General features: G+C 39.7%; 1 protein-coding gene and 1 long non-coding RNA gene across 16 annotated transcripts in view; one reads left to right on the top strand and one right to left on the bottom strand.

The window, feature by feature from the left end:
* ST3GAL3 (ST3 beta-galactoside alpha-2,3-sialyltransferase 3) overlaps positions 1–20,409 on the top strand; it is a 184,752-nt gene that overhangs the window by 81,522 nt on the left and 82,821 nt on the right. The gene's annotated exons all lie outside the window — the stretch shown is intronic.
* Positions 11,111–13,514, bottom strand: LOC310847551. Its single transcript, XR_014565894.1, has 2 exons — positions 12,738–13,514; positions 11,111–11,400 (listed from the first exon to the last, which is right to left on the bottom strand). It is a non-coding gene; the product is annotated as an uncharacterized lncRNA (long non-coding RNA).

The following is a 20,409-nucleotide window of genomic DNA, read 5'->3' on the forward strand; positions in this document are numbered from 1 at the left end:
ATGGTGCAAGCAGATATTGACCAATTAATAGAACAGATAGCACCGTGTTACACAAACCAGGTCATATTTTTTTACAATCTGTTTTGTCAATCTTGTGTTAGGAGTAAGATTCATACACATAATCTCAGTAATAGTGTTCATGCCCATATTACAGAAAGAGGGCTGAGCCTGAGGGTAATGGCTTGCTTAAGGGCTCAGTGAATTCAAGACTCAGGTGAGATTTAAATTTCCTGGGTATTAAGCCATTATTTTGAACAGCAACTTCTACTCAACATCTAAAGACATGGTTATTCTCACTTGAAGAGTGATCATGCCCTGTAGTTTACATCACTTGTGGTATACCATGCTTTGTTTGTGAGAGTGAGGAACATAACTGGAGACAAGGCCAGGATCAGCAGAACTGATAAAAATAGCACAAAATATACTCAGAGGGGAATCTGCCTGTTTATTTTTAGAGCCTGGACTTTTGCCTAGTGGTGAGAGTATCTAGACAATAAAACTGCTAGGTTTGTTCAGCACATTTCCATGTTAGTTCCAGAGAAAGAGAGAGAAAATTAGGCAAAGTGTTCAACTCTTTTTGTGGAATACAGAGGGGTTTTGGATTCGTGGCTTATTTTGACACTGATCAATTTTAATTAGAATGGAGGGAAAAGATAGCTATTGCCTGTAAGAAAATACTATAAAAATCTACACACATATCAGAAAATGTTGCTTTGCATATAGCTGAAATGTTTAGCTGCTCTTCTAAGAAAGAGATGTTCTTAGAATCCCAGACTTGGAAGTCTGTACCTGTAATTTGACTTTCCATTGCAGAGACTTGAAATGTTGCATTTACCGTAGTTATTTAAAATATTTCTATCCTGCCTTTTGTGGCCAACAGGTTTGCTTGTTTCTTTTTTACTTTTACATAAGTATCAGTTAATAGTAATAAATTAAAATAACAACTGAAAATTCTAAATTCAATCAAACAATTCTAAATTATAAAAGGAGATACATATCCGTAAAATAGTAGGGCCAGTAAAAACAGCACAATAGACACTCAAATCTTAGGAGAAATTCTCTTAGCATGGCACCTCAAGATCAACAAAGTAAGCACCAAGCATGTATCTGGGGGGGGGGGGCATTCCACAAGTAGTACACCACTACATTTCTGCCAACCTAGCAGTTTGAAAGCACACCAGTGCAAGTAGATAAATAGGTACCGCTGCGACGGGAAGGTAAACAGCATTTCCATGCGCTCTGGTTTCCATCACTGTGTTCTGTGTTCTGTTGCACCAGAAGTGGTTTAGTAATGCTGGCCACATGACCCGGAAAGCTGTCTCTGAACAAACGCTGGCTCCCTCAACCTGAAGCAAGATGAGCACTGCACCCCAAAGTCACCTTTGACTGTACTTAAGCATCCAGGGGTCCTTTACTTTTTCCTTTACCTCACACCACTACAAAAAGGCCCATTATTTTGTCACCCTCCCCCTTTAACCTCTGAATGCAAAGGTACCTGAAATACCTAGTTGGCGTTTTTTGTCTTGGGAGACAGTGGGGGAGTGTGACTTTGGAGGTTAAGTCAGACTGTTGGCAGGTTAGAGCGCCTGCTGTGGCTGTAGAGACTGATACGGGATGGGCATGTTTTGTTGCAGCTGGGGTAGATGAAGGTGTCTGGTGCTTCTGCTGCAGCAGATGCACCATGGCATGATTCCTCCTCTATGCTATGGATGTACAACCTGACTGTCTCTAGGGACTGCGGTTGTTTGTCAGTCTTTGTGTCACATTTGCATGCATCTTTGTAATGCAAGGTTGGTCTGCCAATTGGCCTGGTGCCTTAAGCCACATCCTCAGGACCTCTGAATATCATCTGGAAAAGTGGGCAGGCTCAAATGGGAACAAAGGGTGGTATTCACCTAACCAGCCTTGTCAGTGGAAGCCTTTGCAATGACTTCTGCTTGCACTAAGGAACTTCCTCCATCTCTGAACTCCATGCCCCCAGAATTGACTTGGGAGGGTTCTGGAAAACCTCCATAACAGAGTGTTTTGGGGGAGGCAAGGGGGAATTGTTGCATCTGGCAATGCTTGCACAGATGGAAGCATTAGTAGAGCATAATGTTGAATTCCACCTAGTCCTTTTTACAGTGAATATGAATTCATTTCCTACTGTAACTATCCAAAACGTTGTGATTCTAATGATCTCATATCTACTTCAGTAATTATGACTTGATTTTGAAATCCAGTTTCTTGTTGTATATAATGGTTTTACCTGTGACGCAGGTGATGGAATATTTCACAGTGATGGAATATTAAGTAATGAAAGCTTTCTTTTTTTTTAAAACCATTTTTATTGTATTTTCAGTTTACAGAAAAGAAAGAAAAGAAAAGAATAAAACTCCAACTTTTGAGATATATTTTTAGGTTATTAGCTGGACTTCCCCACACCTCCCTCCCCGTGCGTTCTTTACAATAAAACATATCAGCAAATTACTACCTTGTTTCGTGTCTTGTTTATATCTTTCAAAATATTTTACTTCTAACTTTAAAGTACCTTTTATCCAATATTTGTGCCTTAAAATAAAGAATATAATGACTTTAAATTTCAACTTTTTCTTAATTATAACTTATCTTCCTATTTTCTCAATCTAGTTGCAGGAGCTAAATTCCAAAACATGCAGGTTCTTAACATTCATACAACTTATAATGTTTTTGCAAATAGTCCTTAAATTTTTTCCAATCTTCTTCCGTTTTCTCTTCACCCAAATCCCGGATTCTGCCAGTCATTTCAGCCAGTTCCATATAGTCCATCAATTGCGTCTGCCACTCTTCCAGCGTGGGAAAATCTTGTGTCTTCCAGTTTTTTGCTATAAGTATTCTTGCTGCTGTCGATGCATACATAAAAAATGTTATATCCTTCTTTATCACCCTTTGGTCCACAATGCCCAGGAGGAAGGCCTCTGGTTTCTTAGGGAAGGTGTACCTAAACACCTTTTTTAATTCATTATAGATCATTTCCCAGAAGGCCTTCACTTTTGGACAAGTCCACCAAAGGTGAAAAAATGTCCCTTCAGCCTCCTTACATTTCCAACATTTGTTATCAGTCCGATGGTAAATTTTTGCAAGTTTGACTGGGGTCATGTACCACCTATATATCATTTTCATAATATTCTCTTTCAAGGCATTACATGCCGTAAATTTCACTCCGGTGGTCCATAACCTTTCCCAGTCTTCGAACATAATGTTGTACCCAATATCCTGAGCCCATTTTATCATGGCTGATTTGACTGTCTCATCCTGGGTGTTCCATTTAAGCAGCAAGTTATACATTCTCGAGAGTACCTTGGTTTTAGGTTCTAACAGTTCTGTCTCTAGTTTCGATTTTTCCACCTGGAATCCTATTCTTTTGTCCGACTTAAAAACTTCTTGAATTTGAGCATAGTGAAACCAATCTTGCACCCTATTCTTTAATTTTTCAAAGCTCTGCAATCTCCAATTGTCTCCAGTTTTTTCTATTATTTCCCAATATTTTGGCCATCCGACCTCCATATTGAGTCTTTTTCTGGCCTTGGCCTCTGCTGGTGATAACCACCTCGGGGTCTTGCCTTCTAATAAGTCTTTGTATTTTGTCCAGACCATGAATATAGCTTTCCTGACAATATGATTTTTGAACATTTTATGAATCTTTACCTTGTCATACCACAAATATGCATGCCATCCAAAAGCATTATCGTACCCTTCCAGATCTAGAACATCAGTGTTCTCAAGGAGTAACCAATCTTTCATCCAGCAGAAAGCCGCAGCTTCGTAATATAACTGTCAGGGAACTGCCATCGGAGGGACAGGTGGTGGAGAGGCTCCAGGAGAATAGGAGAGACTCTACAGGAACCAGTAGGGGGAGAGCAGGAGTTCCAGCGGAAAGGGAATCGGGGGAGAGGCTCTGGGATACTTCTAGTGAGAACAGTGAGGAGGTAACAAGACCCCCTTTAGCAACCCCCACCCCTCGCCGGAAGCTGTCACGCAGAGAGTCCAGGAGGCGCATGTCTGTCAAACAACTTTTATGTTGGAGTAAGTTCCGTAGACGCCCACTGTCGGATTCTACCAGCGACTGACGGAGTCATGCTTTGGGAGGCTCCGTTAGTGCCTAGGTTTGGGTGACCAGCCAAACTCCAGAGGGATCAAGCTTTTACGCACAAGCAGCTCATTATCCCATCATAGCAACCTTAAGTCTGGCAGGGCAAACCCCCCCTCTCTCTTTGGCATCTGTTAATATTTTAAATTTTATTCGGGGCTCTTTGCCCTGCCAGACAAACCTAGAGATATCTTTCTGCCACTTCCCAAAACACTCCACTCTGTCTACGATCTGTAGGGTCTGAAACAAAAATAACATCTTCGGCAATACATTCATCTTTATAGCTGCAGTTCGGCCCATCAAGGAAAGTTTCAATCGTGACCAAATCTCTAAATCTTTCTTAATTTCTGACCAGCAAGTAATGAAAGCTTTCTAGGATGAAGAATATCATGTAAATGAGAAGAAATGCTTCTAGAGATCTCCAGAGGGCAAATGAGATATAAGAGTTCCTGTTTTTTATGAGTTGTAAAACTACAAGGGGAGAAATCCCAGGTAACACAGACAGATAATACAAATTGCTGGTGATAGCAAAGACAAAAGCCTAGAGGTTTGGGTCATCTTCGGGTTTGTGATAATGAAAAAAAAAATAGTACCGGGTGAATTATCTACTTACAGTGTACAAATGAATAACAGCGAATGATGTTGGGATATTGTTTTCACAATGTGGTGTACATGCCTTTAGAGAGTATGTAGTATAAAGTGCCGACAGGGTTGTTTTGTTCCTTAGTCTGAAGTGTAAGATAATGCCTTAGAACCTAGTGTAAGGTAAGAGTTGGCTTGAGTCATGGTTTGTTTTGTTGGCTCTGTACCCTGCTGTCCCCAAGAACTTTTTTGAATTTATCTGGGGAAAGGCTACATAGATTAATATGCTCTGATGAAGAGAGATATTCTAAGGAGAATAGCAACTGGTTGAATGTTTTATTTTCAGAACAATTGATTTGATTGAATTGGTTTATTATACTTTTATGCTGCTTTTCATTCAAATGAATCCTAAAGCAGTTTACAAACAATAAATAAGAATAGCATGATAGAACATAATAGAATATCACAAATACAGCATAAATCATATGGAATAATTAACAAATCATCTGTGAAATCAATACAGCGTTATTAACAACATTAACAAAATAGCCAAAAAATAAACTAAGCACTGTTAAATTCATATGCACACTCCCCACACCCCCATGACTCATAATTGTTCACTGTTCAGCTCATTAAAATACACATCCACATAATGCCCGTGGCAGCAACTCCCTTCTGAAGGTTTTTCAGGCTGGAGGTGGGGCAGCACAGGTGAAACCAGCCACCCCCTAATGACAAACAGTCTCTCTTCCCTCACAGTTCTTACTCTGGAAACAGCTCCCTTATGAGAGCTCCTAGGGCTGTAGGGTGGGGCAAGGCAGGTGGAAAAAGCCATTACCTGCTGGCCATTGGCCAACAGAAAGCAGTCCGTGGAAAAATCAATTTGTTCTGATACAGCGCTAAACTGGGTTTTCCTAGGGGAAGGTGGTGGGGCAAATGGAAGTGTGGAAGAGCCCTCAGATGTGTTTATAGCTCCCTGACCAAAGGAGCTCTTCATTATCTCACTAATGCCTTTGATCCCAAACTTCTTCAGAAGATATGAAGGAAACATGTGGTGATCATCCCAGCAACACCTCAGTGACCTGGTAGCAGTTCATGTAATTTTTTAAAATTAAGACTGTTCATTATATTATTGCATTCTTATGGTTAGTGAGTACTCAATGTGTACTCCATAAAGCAGAGCTGACCACTGCAGATTTGAGCAGAGGGAAAACATAATTTCACTCTTTTTCCTTTCTTGCATTCAGCTCTCCTTGCAGACTTGTGTTTACCCATTAATCTCCACCCAAAGACTTTTATTCCATTGTGCTTACTGATCCTGTAATTTCATATGATGTAAGGCTGATATACATTTCAAAATAATTGTATTTGCAGGATGGGCTTAAGCTTTAAAGTAACACATTTTTTCCTTTGATATTTGCTTTCTCCTTCTAGTCTAGGTTCAGCAACAGTATAAAAAGTATGGGGAAAGCTTATAAGTAAAGAATAACAGAAGCAGGACACCTCCCTTGTTAGAGAAGCTGGCTTACCTGTTTTATTGTTCCAAAATCCCTGCCTGTGAAGATTTTTAATCTAGGAGAATTGGGAAAAGTTATGACTGGTCCGACTGCTGTTGCATTCCAGCTTAAATGACTGCATGTGTCTAATTTTGATTTCCTTCTAAATCATTAGGGACATCGCTCCTCTAAACCTCTACTTGATGCAGTTGAAATTGGATGCCTTGCCTGTCAACAGAAATGTAGTCCGTTAATAGTGTTGAATTTATTTGTTTTAATTAAATGACTATTAAAATCATGAAAGAGGCCTTGTGTTTGGGAGAGAGTGTTTCACATCCTATAAATACATTGCATACTCTTCCCAGAAGTGGTAGAGAGCTGATATGTATGCAAGGCCATGAGAGACTTCAGAGCTGCCTTCTGCGCATGTGTGCTCTGAGCTTTGTCCCACTGCTTGCTGCACAAAAGCAACCTATTCTTTCCCGTTCTTACATTGCAGGCCAAGTACTTTGGACAGCGACCTTTATGTTTCTCTTAACCTTTGTTTGAAGGGTGTGTGTGTGTGTGTGTGTGTGTGTGTGTGTGTGAAATTTATCCTTTAGATATCAGGTGGGTTTAGGTTTAGGTTTAGTGCTGACAAATACCCTGAGAATAGTACTGAAAGCTGGTGCAGCCGTTTTCTCTTGCAACGTAGTGTAGTTTAGTCTCCCTGGCCTCGCATTCAGTTTCTGTTCAAATGTTATGAAGAATTTTTTTCCTGTTTCTTGGACAGAGGGTAGATAGATTCTTTTCTACATGCTTAAAGTGACCTAGCGATCTGGCACATCAGAACAGGTGCTGGCAGATTATTTGCTCTTGATTTATGTTCAACAGTCTGTGTGTGGATTAGGCTACTATAGTGAAGTTCTAGACTATTTTTGTTTTTATTTTATTTTATTTTTTATTATAATTGTCTGAAGCAGTCCAGGACTGAATATGTTCTAGTTGACAGAAAAGGTGTCTAGCTTCTAGGAAATCTACAGGTGTTGGAGAAGAGTGGTAGAACTTTTCAGCCAGCCTTTGTTTAGAAAGAATCTACATCTTCACAAGAGATGAAATACTGTTTGTAAAATTAGGCTCTTGCTCCCTCTGGGCTGTTTTTGCTCCCCAGGGAAGCTTGGACTGTGATTGGAACTACACATTACCACATACCAGATCAAATTAGTCTGATTTCCACACATTTCCAGGAAAGAAAAGCTTGTTTATATGAGCACAAGGTTTAAGCACAGGATTCAGTGTACACTGGAATAAATCTGTAACTCACTTCCGATGATCTGCTCTTGATGGTTCTCATGGATCTATGTGTTTGCAGCTATGAAATGCTTCATAACCTCCTTGGTAAAACATTGATTTGATGAGATAGATTCGGGACTTATTAGTGAATACACAAGGTATGGACTACTTATGTCTAGATCAGTCTGTAATTGTAATGTGTTCTTTGTACCCTGGTGTGTGTTGTGTGTGTATTCATAGGTGTATGGAAAAGACCAGTAAAATGCTATCAATGTTGTATTCTTAATTCAGCTGTATGGTTCCTTTCCAAATAAGTCATTAACTTCTGTTAAGCCATTGCCTTCATGAAGCAAAATTATTCCTTGTCTTGGTAACCTGCTTGCCCCACTGAATTGAATTAGCCAGTTTTTCCCATCAAAATTAATTGCTCTCGGTTTATTATAGAGATTGTTTGCCCTCTTCCAAGGACTGTTTGTTCCCAACAGTGTGTTTTAGGATCTGTTTGTATATGCTGGAAGCTTTTTCAGCTTATTTTTTTGAAGGTCACCTTGGGTTCAGAAAAGTTTAGAGTGGTAGCAGCTAAAATAGACTCAAGTAAATTCAATAAGATACAGAAAGTGGTTGATCTGTAGAATTCTTTCCCCTCTCTCTTCAGATTTCATTGCCAAAATATGTTTAAATTGACAAATGATGCATCCAGTCTCTTAGGAGATGCATTTTCGACACCCCCCCCTTGTTCTGCTGCTTTCCTGATGCATGCTGCCATGTTCAGTGGTTTTATAGAGCTTAATGAATGACGTGAGTAGTGCTGTTAGCTTTCCAACACCCCTGAAAAAAATATTGTTGCATATTTTATAGAGCTGGTCATTAGAAAGAGGTGCCATCCTTCGTAATGTTTTGTTTTCAAATCTTTAAGATAATATTTAATTTCCTATTCATAATGTTCCTTTGAATGTATACTTTATATTTGACTTCAGTAAAGTTTTATTTCAGATTGTTTTATTTTATGTTTTAATGTAGGTTGTAAACCACTTTGAAATTTTTTGCTTAAAATTAGAAAGAAGTATAGAAATGAAAATAATAATAATAATTTTGCTCGTGGGGAGGAATTTAGTGTTGTGCTATCATGATCATTAGCTCAAGAATTTCTGCTTGACAGATGGAACAATCTCCTCTCTCCTTTTCCCACACACTGTTCAGGGAGTTCTTCTGACTCCCCAGAGCCAATTGGGGGGAGGGAAAGCCCCATTGTGCTAGTGGGACTCATTGTGCTGGCTCCCTCTAACACAACCATTTAGTTGAATCCAGTGCTTGATTTTGTATTAAAAAATAATAGTTCATTTCCTGCATTTCTTGAGCTTATCTTACCATGCTGCTACACCATTTCTCTCACCACAATGTGGCACACATTAGGAAGGCTCATGAAACTCTGAGCCCCTTGCTTTTCTTTCCCTACCTCGAGGTACTTGCTTCAGAGCATAGGCAGGATAACAGCTGAGTGTAGATGGAGGAAAGCAAAGTAAAAACATGTTGGTGGGGTTAATCTGGTGTATTTACAAATGGTGTAGTGCAAACTGTCCAGATTTCCGTGAATCTGCGTAAGTACTGTGTGTTTCATTCCATGATGACTCAGATCTTTCAGGGACAGGTCTGTTTTGATGCTTGGGGTAATTCCCAGTCCTCGAGAGTGCTCAGCTTGGGTTAATGGGATGCTGATCAATTTGACATACTAGCCTTCCGAGTTACACCAGGACCAGATAATAAATGCAGCGCTGCAAATGAAGTCAAATAGACAAATAGACAGTCACAGGACTTGATCACACATATAAACAAGAGCCAGTTGGTGCCTCCCAAAAGTAAACTTCTTACAACTTCATATCTGAATGCCAAATTCTGAGGATGGGCAAGCTGAGGGGTTCTGTTACTCACATTTCCTTCTTTTAAGCTTTCAGAAGTATTTGGCTGGCAGCTTTTGGAAACAGTACTGGACTGGATGGGGACAGTGACTTGACCAACACCAAGCCACGCATTTGACATTCCTTTGCAGCTACAACACAGCATCCATTTTATAGAAGGCAAAACAGTGAGGCTCAGAAGCAAATAAATTGCATAATACCACAGATTGAGCATAAGGCATAGGTAGAGTCTCTGTGACAAATGACAGCACTCCAAAAATAATGTCCTTTTCTAAAAATTACCACTCCTAATTCAACATTTGCTGCAGTGCCATGATCTGAAGTGCACCACCCCATCCTCAGCTTTCTTTGTAGAATCAAATGAAAAAAAAAACAAAAAAAAGTTAGAATAATGAATGGCTGTCAACTCTTATCAACAGCTATTTGTAATGATAGCTAACTTGAACTTCTGTGTTCCTGTATGTTTTACTGGATAGTCACATCAAAGTGAACCAGGCAGAGGGCCTTCTCGGTAGTGGCGCCCTCCCTGTGGAACACCCTCCCACCAGATGTCAAAGAGAACAACAACTACCAGACTTTTAGAAGACATCTGAAGGCAGCCCTGTTTAGGGAAGCTTTTAATATTTGATGTATTACAGTATATTAATATTTTTTTTGGAAGCCACTCAGAGTGGCTGGGGAAGCCCAGCCAGATGGGCAGGGTATAAATAATAAATTTTATTATTATTATTATTAGCTGTAGCCAATATTATTATCAGTTGTACTCTATGTAGATCTGTTAAAATGAATGGACATGACTAACTTAGGCCCATTAATTCTAGTGGGTCTGTGTTGAGTAGAACTTAGATAGATACAAACCTGTATCTAAAAAATGAAGGGCATAGCATCTTTGCCACAATATAAGATAAACTTTTATTTTGTAATCTTTCATATTATGTGTACACTATATATTAAAAGCATATTGTTTCCCCCAAACAATCACAGGAACAATAGTTTGCTATGAATGCTGGGAATTGCACTACAGTTCCCAGAATTCTTTGGGGGAAGCCATGTGCTTTAGATGTATGGTATGTACACACCCTCTTTTTATTTTTGTTGTTAGATGTACAGTATGGATTCCCTCACCCTTCCTATGTTTCTGTGGCTTGATCATGTAGCTGTGTCTACAACTTTGCTATGTTGCATTGTTTACTCTGGATGCGTAAACATTATACAGCAGTGAGCTTGATAATTATCTCAGAACTATAGTTTGATGTCCTTCCATCTTAAACAATTCTGGAATGTACCTTGGAAATGCCAGAAATAGGCTTTGGCTTCACTAAGTCTCCATAATGCAATCAAACAGGCAATAAATAGCAAGTACTTGGCAAGGAAATCTAAGCCTTATGCATTCTGCACTGTCTTGTACAGTTTTCAAAAGAATTCAGTAAGGAAAAAATCTGATTGGTCAGATTTGCTTTGCAGGGGATATATTGGAACAGTCTTCGTTTGGGACAGGTATTTTAGGACTGATTCTGTATAACTTTTTTCATTCATAGAGAAATACATGTGAAGAGTATTATGCTGGAATGCAAAATACTCATACTTCTTGCATTCAGATTTAACATTTTTCACATGTGTTCCTCTGTGGAAGAAAAATCGTAGGAAATCTGAATGTTGGAAACAAGAAGTAACTGATGCAATAAAATATTAGAAGTAAATTATGCAACAGATTGAGTAAACTGAAACAGTCTATACCTATGTTAATTCACAATATTGTTTATTGATGAGGACTTTTCCATATACACAGTTGAGGCTTGTGTACATGTTTATACAAATATTCTGTAAACCTATGTATACTGCAAAGATTCTATTTAGCTTGGCGGTTACTTTTTCATATAGATGCAAAGTGTCTTTTTTTTTTTAAAGAGAGAGAGAGTGTATGAGAAGTCAGGCAGCAAGGGAAGTGGCAGTTGGCATGCTGAGCATAGAGGAAGGCTTCCAGACCAGTAATGTGCGATGGCACCTGCAGGATTCGGCTCCATCCCTGAAGAAAAGCTAAAGGTAAAATCCTCTCACATAGAGTAGTATGGAGTGAGAACTATCCCTAGTCTTACACTGGGCTCTCAGAGCTCCTTGAGGAAACATTGACCAGAAGGGGTAGTAGCAAAGAACATAGAACACTGGTAAGAGACTTGTTCCTATTGGTTGTTTGGGTCCAGTGAAGATGACTTGCCTGATTCATATACACCTGGATTTCAGATCTTCTGCTCAGCCTTAGACTCACGGCTGGCATTCAGCAGACACCCCTGAGGCAGCATCTCTGTGGGCACCCCAACCATCTTGCCATCTCCACCATTGGTGGGGAAAGGACACTGGCATTGGCACCAGCTTCCAACAAGATCTCTCATGATCTTGCCAGAAGTCTCCGCTGCCACCACACAACCAAGGTAATTGATGTTTTCACAGGGGCAGCGTGTCCCATTTCACCTCAGACTCAACCCTACCTTCCACCCCTATCCAGGACACCATCATACACAATTAGCCAAAAACATTAAGCTGTTATGCAGATCAGTGGTGTGACTGCATTTGGGCTAGATGGGCCATTGGCCTGATCCAGCAGGCTGTTTTTATATTCCTATGATGATAAACTTTTGAAAGAGAAATTTCTTTTCAATATTAATTATGGAATGTTGTGATGTCACTTTTCTTGTATTTGTTTCTTTATAAGAACATAAGCAGTCTGCCATGACTCACTTTATTCAGCAATGGGAATATTGTCATGGGGAAGAGAAAGAGCTTTTACCCCATAATCACTCATTTTAATTCTTTATATTTGCCTTGTGCACTGAACTACAAGTGAAACTCCATTAAGCTAGGATTTTAATGGGTATTTGCAGGAACTAAAAATATTTGTGGAACATTCAAACTGTTGTTAACTCTAAGGTTATAGTGTCCTATCTTGGTTGCCATCTCAATGTGTCAGTAAGAAGATTATCTCTCCCTGAAGAAACACACTATGCATCTTTGTGTGTGCTGAAAAAGAATGAGAGAGAATAATAATTGTTTTTGTAAAGGTCAGAGCTGTGTCTTCTGAGTATTCCTGGGTTCCACATCAAAAGAAAGGACATCCTTTTCATGTTTCTCTCAAGATGAAAAATGAATACTGCACATAAAACCTCCATGTTGAGATAAATGTTTTATGATTGTAACACAGAAACTTCCATTTTGAAGTAATTCACAATAATAATCTTGGTCAGGAGCATATAATATAATAACATGGCTACATGAGTATCCTGTCAGATGTCCAGTAGAATAAAATCCCCATATATGTTGTCTATTAGAAGGTGCTGGTGGGTTAGGAAGAATGCTTGGGGGTCTCACCTGGTTATGTTTCAGCAAACACCATCTCTTTAATATCCTTGAAAATTGCTTACTGCATGTGTCTTGTCATTTCTGTGGAGGATAATTTCCTCTTTGAAAGAGCTTCTTCATTTGTTGCAACCCTAGGCATCTTAGCTTTACTTCAGCTGTAGGGCCTAATTAAGCTTGCCGCATCTAGGCTTAAACCACCCACACCTAACCACCACGTGATGTCATATGGCATCAGGCTCAGGAGAGATAAACCTGCAGGATAAACCTGTGTACCAGCAACTTGCTTGTTGAATCATAGTCTGATGTCTGAACTGGGCCAAAGAGAGGATTTTGGAACTGCTGACGATTCTCAGGCGAGTTGGAATGAAACCTACTAGGATCTTTACAGAGCATCTTGAGCTAAGCCTGATACCCAGATATAGTACTGGCAGTAACAGTAAAGGTTCATCACTGCTGCTTTTATTGTTCACCTGTTCCTCATCAAAACTCGGGTTCTGTTCTCAGGCAATATTTTAATATGCACTTTACTGCCTGTCAAATGTGTTAGCTTTGTACTCCATTCTTATAAGTTTGCCAATGCATCTGAATCACAAATGCCCACCTTTGCTATTCTAGTGCTCCTTCTTCCAACTCCCAAGGTCTTCTATTCCTTCTGCCATCCTAGTGCTGTTCTGCTACATACCTCAGCCTTGGCGTGCAGCACCCTGGGCTATTTTAAACTGATGTCCTCTTTAGAAGAAACAGTTCCTCCTTATGAGATGGAATTCTGGTGTAAGCTTGTTTATGTGTCTCATAAGTTGCTTCTGTTAGAATTGGAAGATGCCGAGCTATATAAAGGTAGATCCCGGGTGCTTTGCAGCTGTTGTGAAGCAGAAAAGTGACTCATAAAGTAAATAGATTAAAAAACTGTTAGTTCTTTTTCCCACCTCAACTCTAGTAGAACTGAAGGGCTCAACGTAAACAGCAATAGCTTTCTACAATATTAGAGGTCAGTGAAGCAACTGTGCCAAATTGTTCAGAACTTTTTGTACAGAATAAAGTATTTTGTGGACAGATTAAAGAAACCAATATTGTTTCTGTTATGTGGATACCAGATGAAGGTGTGTGCAGATGCACATATCTCTTGTGCAAGGATAAACAATCTCAGGGCTGGAGGCCACATCTGTTCTGCTAAGGCTTCTCTGCCATCCTGTGTAGACCTGCATTGCTGCGTCGTGACTCACCCATGAGTAGGTCATTTCAGGGAGAAGGAGGTGGGGGAAGCTTTTCTAGAAGAAAAGCCTCAGTGGACCAGATATCGTTTATTGCCCACTGCAGCTGTAGTGCATTCATTCACAAGCTCTTTCACCTAGTATCAATTTATCACTTGGAATTAATCGGGGATAATTTGGGCACACAATAATAATATTAATAACAGGTTTTACTAGGAAATGAAGGTTAAGCCTCTCTTACTTCCCAAACTTTCTGTGTATCATATTTTTGTACTAGAATATACAAGCAGGAGATGGATAAATGAAGTGCCTGAACAAGGCCCTTCAGCATACTCCATTGAACTAAGTCACAGCTCAGTTAACAGATGCTGCTTTGGCACCCTGGAGCCTTAGACTGGCTCCACAGCTGCCAACCCCCTCCCCTTCTATGTTCAGGACTTGCTTGCGTGCCAGCCTGTTGACAGCTGCTGGACATTATCTGCTGCAGTTTCCTTACCAACACTGGTTCCCACGCTGACTGCAGATGGAGAGGATTCAGCCATGTGGTCAACTGTCATTTGTAATTGCCTGAATTCCTTATTTCTCTGTAAAATGTATGCTCTTTTAAAAGCTGCCGGTTAAGAGTACATCTATTTTACATTTGGAAAACCTTGGCCTGTTCTTACAGGTTTAGAGTGGTGGGAGATGTCTTTACAGAGTGACTGAGAGAGAAGATACTACTATTTGTCAAGTACAACATTGTGGATACTGACAGTTCTGTTGTGGAAAACAAGCACTTCCTTGAATTTCCATCCCAGGGTACTTTAGTAGAATTCTTCTTTAGGATGACACAAAACACACAGCTTGTCATTTCCCAGGCCCCTCAAGAAAGATAATATTACTAATATTTGGGTTGTGGCTGGACTAGAAGTTTATTGGCCAGTTTTTATTATTGTTGGTGGTGTTCTGAATTACTCTAGCTTTATTTTTAAATAGTCTAGTCCTAGTAAAACTGAGTAAATATTAGTAACTTTGTCACCCTGTATGATGACGTCTGTCAGCAAAGAGACGAGGGAAGTGTGTTCTTTTTAATTCTCTGTGGTCTGTCAGCTGCTTTCTGCACCATAGGCTACAATATTCTTCTGCAATGTGTTATATGTGAGGCTATCTTTGAAGACAGTGATTTGTATTCAGAGGCATTCTGATTCTGTAGGTAGCATATAGCCATCATGATTAATAGCCACTGATAAGTAGCTTCATCTTCTGTAAATTTATTGAGTCTTCTTTAAAGCCACTTAAGGCTACAATTGTAATCTAAATTAAATTCAGTGGGACTTGCTTTTGAATAAAGATAGCTAGAATCACATTTTGTGGTGAATTCCATAGTTTTAACTATGTGCTGTATGAAGAAATACTTCTTTTTGTCTGCCCTGAATCTCCCACCATTTAGGTTCAATAGATGATCCCAAGTTCCAGTAACTACAACAGAAGTAGAAAAACCTATATTTCTCCACACCATGCATCATTATAAACCTCTGTTGTATCTCCCACACTCATCTTTCCTCATAGAGGAGTTGCTTAGTCCCCTGATCATTTAGGTTGCCTTTCCTTCTGACCGGAACTGCATACAGTATTCCAAGTGGTGTCCCACCAAAGATATCTAGAAAAGCATTACAGTTTTGGCAATTCCTCCCGCCGCCGCCCCCCCGTCCTCAGCACCTGCTGCACACGGGGTCTGTGGTTCATTGAGCAATCTACCAATACCCCAGGAATCCTTTCCTAGACAATCACCACAAGCTCAGACCCCATCAGTTTATATGTGGTTAGGATTTCTTGCCCCAGTTTGCATCACTTTACACATACATTGAACTGTGTTTTCCATTCATCCATTTTGGAGAGATCGTTGAGCTTCTTCATTATGGTCCACATTATTTTAAACCATAGTTAAATGATCAGACAAGGTTTAAAGGTGATCATACAGTATGCTGTTTCACACTACTGAAATCATGGGACCTTGCTCCTCTCCCACTCATGCTTCTGTTGAACAGCAGCACATTCGGGCTCCGCCCTGTTCAGAGCTGGATTCAGGTTTGATGAAGCCCTAAGCTATTGAAGGTAATGGGGCCCTTTATATGTCCAGCTGTCCTTTGCTACATTTTGCCATGCAACCAGTCCATGCAGAATGTAGGCACCCTATATATTGAAATGAGCAAACCAGTGATATTTTAGGGAGCAGGCTAGCAGACGGACATCATAGGAGCCTAAACAACACAAAACACTTGCTGTATGTAGGTTTTATTTTATTTTATTTATCTTATATTTTGGAAATGTACATACAGGATTTTTTCCTTTAAATTTTTTTTTTTGGGGGGGGGGCCAAGAGAGTGGAACCCTAAGCTATAGCTTGTTTAGCTTATACGCAAAACCAGCACTGAGGTCCTTGTGTTAGACCTGAACATCCAGACTCAAGAGAGGAGGGCAGTGGGAAGAGGAGTTGCATGCCTTCAGCTGTGTCTTTGATAATGTGCTTTCCCCTTTTTCACAGTGAACCTGGTAGTAAGCTCAAATATTGTTAGTTCATGGAGAGCTGTCTCTTTCACTTGTAGTTCTGGATTATGTTCTTTTCTGGGGAAAGTTAGTTCTGAAGGGGAATCATCTTAGAATCACTGAGTGGAACAGAGGACCATAGCACAGAGAGGGCTTTCTTAGTTCTAGAAGAGATTTAAGAGGGCCTTTAAGGGTCTGTCATCAAGCTGTGGCGCCAGGCAATGGGTAGCAGAAGAAGGTCTGCAGAAGAGTGGCAAGACCCCATAAGGGTGGCACCAGCATTTTAATATTCCTCCTGGGTGACAAAACTGCCTAAGGCTGACTCTGGGTGCTTGAAATAGAATTTTAAAGCTGTCACAGTGGGAAATATGATTTAAGCAATTCCCACTATTTAGCTTACTTTAAACTGCTGGAATGCAACCAGGTCAGGAGATGGAACTGCTGGCACACCACTCCTGTCTGTTACATTTATTTGGAATGTTGGTGTTAATGATGGTGCTGAAAGCATTCATGGCACTGAAGAATTGAGAGAGAGAGAGAGGAGTCTGGAACATGACTAGAAGCTGAAGAGTTTAAAATAAATTGTCTTGGAATAGGGAGGTGTGTTTCCAGTAGAAACTCTAGGAGAATTGCTCGGGGAAGCAGATATGTATGACACACACAAACATACATACACACAATGAGCATAAGCAAACTCTGTTGTGTTCTTAAAGTCACTTGGAAATATCTAAAGCAGGGATAGCCCATGTGGCACCCTCCAGATGTTAGACTACACTTCAAGCATGCCTGATGATCAGGGATGTTGGGAGTTGTAGTCCAACAGCATCTGGAGGACAGTACATTGGCTATCCCTGTGAAACGGGATGAAGTTGCTGGGTAGACTTCTGAAACTTCAGGGATGAGAATGAAGCCCAGAAGTGTGAGTTACACACACTGCATCATACTTCTGAATAACCACAACTTAATTGATTTAATAGTAGTTGGGAAAGAGAACTTAGATCTACAGGGGTCATTTGTCCAAGACTGTTTTGGTTAGGTGTTTCATGACTAGGTCTAAAAGCCGAAGGCTTTCTAGAGTGTGAAGAAATATTTAACTAGCCTTTAAGATGAAACTTAGCTGTGTCCTCAAACATGATAATACCCTTAATAACCTTATACTGTATTGAAACTGTCTTGGATCCCAGAAGAAATGTGAAATAGATTCTCCAAATTAACACACAAAACCTGACTGGTTCCAGGTCTTTATTGTTGCATTTCCACTCCCATTTCTGTGTTTTCTGGTATCTGTGCATGGATTTAGAGAAAGTCTTTGTGGGTTAGGTAATCTTTTATGTACATGATCACAAGTTTTTCAGTTGCTGAGAAGTAATATGAAGTGAACCATAGCAGATGAAACTTCCCAGTACTAATAACAGATTTGGCCAGAGAGGTTTTTGTTACTTCTCTCTCAGGATAAAATCACACGAGTGTGTATCTTTATGTCATTTGTTATCAAGTCTAAACCTTAATATATAGAGGCAAATGTCATCAATGATGCAGTTCCTGCGACAGCAATTATATGGGGTTTAGAGCTGTTTCTACTACTATTCCATGCCGTTTGGACTTTAGGTTCCAAACATCTTTCAGCTTCTCTTCCTGCTGCATCAGAGCATTAGCAAACAGAGGTTCCTTTAAAACAAACACTATGGCAGTGGTTACCTAGCCTTCTCCTTTTGCTAGCTGCTACCTTATGTGGTTCCCCCCATCCCCAAAGAGGAATACTCAGTAGCAACCACTGAATTCTACTGAAACCAGAACAATTATAATGGTTTCCCTACATCCTTATTGTCCTTTCACTCTGTTTCTTTCTCATGAGAGAAATGGAACAACAAACAAAGCAGTAGCAGCAACCATAGTGCACCACTGTCTGTCTGGCGTGCTCTGATGGCTGCAACTACAACATGAGCTCTCATGCTTTAGTGGAGAGGTGCACTTGACATCTTGGAAGCATTTTTTTATTTGTTGCAAATGAATTTTGTGTTTGATGTTGTAAACCACCCTTTGGTCTCTTGATGAGGAACAGTGTATCAATTTAAAAAATAACAATGGTGATGATGATGATAAATAAAAATATGGCATTTAATTGAATTTATAAGCTCATTTGTGATCTTGTGTGCATATTAAGAATCTAAAATATTTGAGGTTTTCTGCTTTTTTGTTGTAATTTTGACATTTATTACCAGAAATATGAAATACACTAATGCTTCCTCAGTTTTCTACAAAACTGCTAATGTCACCTTTCTGGATGCTTACTACTGAATAATTTTATAGTAATTGTTGCTTAAATTTAAATATTCACTGGAAATTACTGAGAAGTTCTAGATCATTAATGTGAGCTGATGCTAAATGCCACTTGGATTCATTAAAAATGCTTTAAGGGGAAATTTAAGCTGAAGTAGGGCGTTATAAAGATCTATAAACAAACCCAGATGTGCTAGGTGAATGCTTGTTTTTAGCCAACAAGCACTAAGAAAACCTGCTGGAAGTACTTTGCATTGCTAGTGACCAATCTCTCTTTCAAAGCCTCATGGGAACAATGTCTTTCAGTTCCAATAAGAAAGATGGCCAGTGTTATCAGATGTTTTATTACTCTCTATCTTCCCCCTCTTTTAACCCCCCCCCCTTTGCTTTGATACTATGGAAAATGTCTGCTGGACAGGCATTTTTGGAAAAGATTTCCAATGACTCCCTTAAAATGTTCCATGGGATTAATTATATAAGGCATTTGGAATCTTTTAAAGCTATCAATTGCAATTGAATCATTACAACTTTTGATACATCTCTTTTTAATATGAGCTTTACGTTCAGATCAGCTGACATCTTTTTGGTTATTTCAGCTGCACAATAAAGAATCTTTTAAAGCTTCCCGCGAGGGGCTAGCAGTAGCTCAATGTTGCCTAAGTATTTCCATCGTACACTCCTTATTTTTGCTGCAAAGCTTCTGGAAGTGTCAACTTTTGGCCTGCAATGTTGTAGGACTGGTTTTTGCTTGAAGAGTGATTTAAATTATGAAGAGACCAGTTGAAACATTTTTAGAAAAGAAAAGTAATATCAATGCACTTTCCACATCCATACAAAAGCGTGAGAGAGTGAGAATCAGCTTGGGTTGCCAATAGCTGACTGGTTAAAGCAACTAGGTTTATAGGATGACCACTTTAAGGTATAGGATGGGAGGTGAACCAGTCCTACCACCTCTGGTCCTAAAAAACAGAACTGAGAAAATGATGATGTAGGTTTTCTTTAACTGATTAGGAAACGGCGGGGCAGGGATAGTGATAATATGCTGTGGAGGGATGAGCTATAGCAGAAACATAAGCTGAAGAGGGAAATGCAAAAAACTGATGGCAAAAAGTGGGCTATAATGTTGATGATGATGATGATAATGATAATTTTATTATTTATACCTGGCCATCTGGCTGAGGTATAAGCCATCTGAGTGGCTTACAGCAGAATATCAAAATACAATGATTCATTAAAAGCTTCCCTAAACAGTGCTGCCTTCAGATGTCTTCTAAAAGTTTGATACTGTAGTTGTTTATTTCTTTGACATCTGATGGGAGGGCATTCCACAGGGCAGGTGCCACTACCGAGAAGGCCCTCTGCCTGGTTCCCTGTAACTTTAATTCTCACAGTGAGGGAACTGCCAGAAGGCCCTCGGCACTGGACTTATTAAATAAGTAGAGGTCTGCCTGCAAGTACCACTGTTACAGCTGCCAGTACCTTCCTGCACATGCATACATTGTTAATGACCCATTTAAAGTCTGAGTGCTTTATAAGCAGCTTGCAGCACCATTAATAAGGGACACTCATATTGAAATGTAAGTGTGATACTGTACCTAAAAACATGTGTCAGAAATGCTGTCACTATTCACTGGGGATCTGTTTATTGTCAAATTTAGTTTTCA

Source organism: Podarcis gaigeae, assembly GCF_964106915.1.
Source record: "Podarcis gaigeae genome assembly, chromosome: 6".
Lineage (NCBI taxonomy): Eukaryota > Metazoa > Chordata > Lepidosauria > Squamata > Lacertidae > Podarcis > Podarcis gaigeae.